Consider the following 5,095-nt stretch of genomic DNA (forward strand, 5'->3'; position numbering starts at 1 on the left):
TGAGTATTGAAAAAATACCAAACGTGATCAGCTATAGATTTTTTTTTTCTTTTGATTTAATAATGGCGTTCTTGTATTGGGTCTTATACTATAGCGGATTCATACCTAAAACTTATTGCACAATTCATGTAGAAAAAGTCTATATGAAGTTATACGTAGTGTAATTTGCAAACTCTCAAAATAATTAATTCCGCGCTATTCAATTTTGTAACAAAGACATGATGTTAGCAGATGTAATCATCACATTCTGCGAGGAAGCCGGAGACATACTACAAAACCTAAGTATGCTTACAGATGACAGTAGGGTAATCAAAATGCGATACTCTTATTCAGAAGAGCAAGGTATGTTCATGTTTTTTTATCGCTTTAAAATTGTCAGTTGAGTGTTTTTTTCATGACAGGGCAGCATACTACACCCTTAAGCAAATAATAAAGATTATATTTTAAAGCATTAATTGTTATAGTATATATCTGTACTGTAAATAATTAAAGATTATATTTTAAAGCATTAATTGTTATGTAGTATATATCTATACTGTAAATAATTAAAGATTATATTGTAAACCATTAATTGTATAATTTATATATAAATGCAGTAAAAGATTAGTGCAAGATCCTGATACCTAAACCCTTATCTTGAAGTAGATTTTGAGCCTTGTTTGAGTTGACTTCCTTTTCATTTTACAGTCCTTTCGACTGTAAAATTTTCTTATGTATTTTATGATGCCGCCGCCACCACTGTCACTGTTCGCATATTTTGAAACAAATTTGAATCTAAATAAATTTGCTTCAGCTGTATATACTGTAATATAATAATATACTTATATTATTTTGAATATTATTATTATATGTCGTCTTTGTACAGAAAACGATTAATTTAGGATTTACAAAGTAGTAATATATTCCCATTACAATTTGTCATTGCAGATAGATATGGAGACGACTGATTCAACAATAGATCGTAGGACCAGGTGGACCCATACCAAAGACCTAGACTAGGGACTAGCCTAACTACACGTGGCCCTGACACGACAAAACAACTCATAAGTTGATGTTTTGAGTAAACTTCCATCTAATTTAAATAAAAAATATACTAAATACAGTTGATTTTTTAAAGATACATCTATTGACAATGTGAATTTTCATTTTTTATGCTCTTCTTAATGCAATAAGACAAATCTCATTTTAAGGTCGTTTTTAAAGTCATTGTGAATATTTATAGGTTGTAGGGGTTTTTACTGTTTAAAAAGGACAAATCAATATGCTTAAAATAATATATTTAATAACAACAATTAGAGTGTATACAAAAACTATCTTTAATGACTGAACTTGGGATGAATTGGCACTGTTAATTATTATTTTTAATTGTAATTTAATAAATAAATTCGATATACACAACGATTAGAAATTGGAAATTTACAATGGCGAAGAAAAGAGAATAAATTTAGCCTTTCAAATATTTATTGAGGAGGAAAGTGGTTCTTTGATGTTAACTAAGAATAATGTAATAGGAAAATATTCGTAATGTATCATGTGTAATTAGAAAATAAATTGTATTCAGTTTATAATAATGAGATATGCATTCGTGAATCATTTTGACTGTTATTTGCATGCTAGTCTAAATTTTGACAAACATACGGGTTTTCATAAGTCATAAACTTGATGTCTGGTTCTTAAATGTATTTTCAAGTCATTGAATTTAAAGAAATAAAAACACTGCCCTCAACAACACAATTCGCTTTATTCATGACGTAGATATAAAGCATAAACTTTATGACTTTTGATTATTTTACCATGATTTTACTACTGTAGTGTAGATTATTGCAGTTGGTGTATAGTATTATAGTACATTCAAGTAATTGAATTTGAAGAAAAGGACACTGCCCTCAAGCACACAATTCACTTTACTCTATGACTTCGATATAAAGCATAAACTTTATGACCTTTGATTATTTTACTGTAGACCATGCCAATTACGATATATATATACTGAAATTTGGAATTCATAACTGAACTTGTAACGTCGATATAAAGCATAAAAAATATGCTTTCTGATTAGTTTGTCCTACGACATTGCGTCCTTAAATGCGAACTTTCAAAAGAAAAATTACCAAAAAAGCTAACAACCAGAATACAAATTTAGCAACATTTGTTTTAAAATAGAAAAGAAATGAATTTAATTTAAAAACATGGCATACCAATGTAAGATAAATTGGTTTACAAACAAAACAAACTATTTAAATTGGAAATTCAATCGGTAAACTACTGTGCATCCATAATCGATCAGCATGGGTTTTAAAAATTAAAACGGCTGTTTTATAGAGTTTTTTAAATACAGTACCACAAAATGCTAGTCTGATGACGTTTAAAATTTCACAATATGAAAAAGATGAAAAACTGCAAAAAGTAATTTAAGTTAGCTCCAGAATAAATTTAATAATAAATCCATAAAAAAATCGTTCGTCATCAAAAAGTAAAATTAGACCAATCCTTTGTAATATAGAAAATGGTGTAATTTTGCCAAAGGTATGCTTGTTTATATTTTTATAAAAGTTATACAAGAGCATAGAAGTCGTGTAAATACAACGATTTAACTAATTTCGGCAAAAAATCCAGCAAAACAAGCATATTTAGCTAATTCTAGTACAATTGAGCTAAAAATCGTCAAAATTGATGAAAATATCTAAAAATAGGAATCCGTACTGGGCATATACAGTTCACAATGACGATATAGCGTGTTTTCAGCAGTTAGGTTGTAATAGATGTTTTAATTTTAATTTATTAGGCCCATTTTCTCTTCCTGTAAGATAGTTTGTTCATGGGATTAGGTTGGAAAATCCACAGACTAAGTACAGTATTGTAGTACTAGTAGTATAGGCCATTAAATTGTTTTTATTTCTTTTTGTGATTACGACCTAATCCCTACTGCTAAAATAAGACTAAATAGGCCTATGTAGTGTTTTACTCTGTGTAGCCGATTGGCCCTCTATTCATCGTTAAAGTCTTTCACCTCGAGGGATTCAGCGCAAATTTTGAAAGGTAAAAATCGTTTAAAATTACTTCCATAATTTTAAAATAATTAACATGGTTTGTGTATTATTATGATATTGGGAATATCCGCTTTGCATACGCCACTTGGTTAACCAAGCCGAACCAAGAGCAAATGTCTGTAATGTTCCTTGGTGCGGAGAAGTCGTTGATGGCCTTCACATACTTCTGGCAAAAAGTACTTCAGATACTTTAGATACTTCTGGCACATTATCAGGCGTAATTTCAAAGCCGGCAAACTCTACCGTAATTCATTCGTATTGCATTTCATGTTATTATTAATCATTGAAATATCCCACATGAAATGTGCTAATATTTATATCATGTGTACATCTTGTTCTCGTATTTTTTGCATGATTGGTTATTTTAATTTGGCGGATCGCTTGTGTGTTACTGTAGTCTTAATGGCTGGCAATCCATCTGCTTGAAGATGATGTCAGCCCCAATAAGTATGTCCAGACGAGCCATGGCCTATGTATCTAAAATAACTAATTAATAAACTGAGGAATATAATTATATATTATAATTTAATCTCAAAATCTAGATACTGGCATACTTACTTATTTACTTGAGTCTAATGAAGACCATCATCAGTTCTCCTTATAGTTGACTTATCATTGAGGACAAGCATAAAGTAATTAGCCCCATACAATTTAAAATTTATTTTATTTATTTATTTGACACAAGACCTTGGGACTTCTAAAGAAGCAATTGGCTCTATGACTCAGTGAGCCAGAAGTCCTACAACAAAAGGCGCATTTTAGCGGGGTGGTCAGTTTATTTCAAACAATTCCAAGGTAAAAGGGATCTTTCATTAAAAAGGTTCCTTACCTCAAAGTTATGTTCTGAAATAGGCCTATAGCTAACCAATCTATAAAATATAATGAACCTAGCCTAGGCCAATACTATGTATTGAAATAGGCGTAGGCTGGTCTAGCTAAATAAGTTGACCTATTATAATAAATAGCCAGGATCTGGGCCTGGTTCAACCATGGAGTTATCAAATTAATTAGAACTCCATGCTTCAACCAGGTCTTCATATTATTTATTATAAGTCAATCGCGACGTCATCACTGCAGCTGCCAATGTTAATTACCTATCCCCCACAGTCAAATAATTTTTTAATAGTTGACGCTTGGCTTGATTTTTTTAGGTTCGTGTGCAAAAATAAAAATAAAACATAATTTTTCGTTACCGCGAATATATCGCGCACCGAGATGAAAATTTGTAATTGAAAACACTTTTGTAAAAAAAGGTTAATTAAAACCTTACGAAAGTTACTTTAAATTCAATATTAAGTATAAACAATCAAGGAATTCCATCAATCAATGAACCCGAATAAACTAAACAAACTGAACGTTTGATAGGAATATTCTAGACCTATTTCAATGACTCAAGGAACGAAATTAGATGTAGGCCTACTGCCAGGCAGGAGTCCTCCTCCTACTAGTGTTAGGCCTAGGATATAGACTAGCGTAGTTATGAAACCATTTTTACCTGTTTGCACTTACCAAAAAGTCAGTGAATGTATTCTCTCTCGAATACTTTAAGAAATATTTATTTCGTTGACGAATGTCTATCGAAATAGAATTACAAACAAGCACTTCTAACACAATACAAATTACAATAGTAATCGAATCCGTACTGACAGTAGTACTTGATGATGTGTATGGAATGCCAAAAGGACAAACCACAAGAGGCGCAGTGCAAAACTAAAGTGGCACAGTGCGAAAGTCGAATGGCGCAGTGCAAAACTAAAGTGGCGCAGTGCAAATCCAAATACGTGTGCCACTACTTGACTTTTGCACTGCGCCACTTGACTTTGCACTGTGCCACTTGACCATACGAATTCGTGTAGGCTCATTTTGCAACACAGATGTAAAATAAATTCCGTCCCAAACGCGCTGCAGTGTAATGACCTTCAGTGGTGACTCATCAGGGTGGACTCTTCCATTTGATCGGAAAGTAATTGTTATGGCTAATAAGGGTGATGCAGTTAAAAAACGAGTACAATACAGACACTTAAAGCGTAGATCAACAACATTAA

At 31.8% G+C, this 5,095-nt stretch overlaps 1 long non-coding RNA gene across 1 annotated transcript; it reads left to right on the plus strand.

Annotated features, from left to right (window-relative positions):
• Positions 1-206: 206 nt before the first annotated feature.
• On the plus strand, positions 207-1,576 carry LOC117106793. The gene is made up of 2 exons (XR_004445142.1): positions 207-342; positions 928-1,576. It is a non-coding gene; the product is annotated as an uncharacterized LOC117106793 (long non-coding RNA).
• Positions 1,577-5,095: the final 3,519 nt, after the last annotated feature.

This window comes from Anneissia japonica, unplaced genomic scaffold (assembly GCF_011630105.1).
Source record: "Anneissia japonica isolate Jap-2015-1 unplaced genomic scaffold, ASM1163010v1 scaffold288123_len70798_cov158, whole genome shotgun sequence".
NCBI classification, from domain to species: Eukaryota; Metazoa; Echinodermata; class Crinoidea; order Comatulida; family Comatulidae; genus Anneissia; species Anneissia japonica.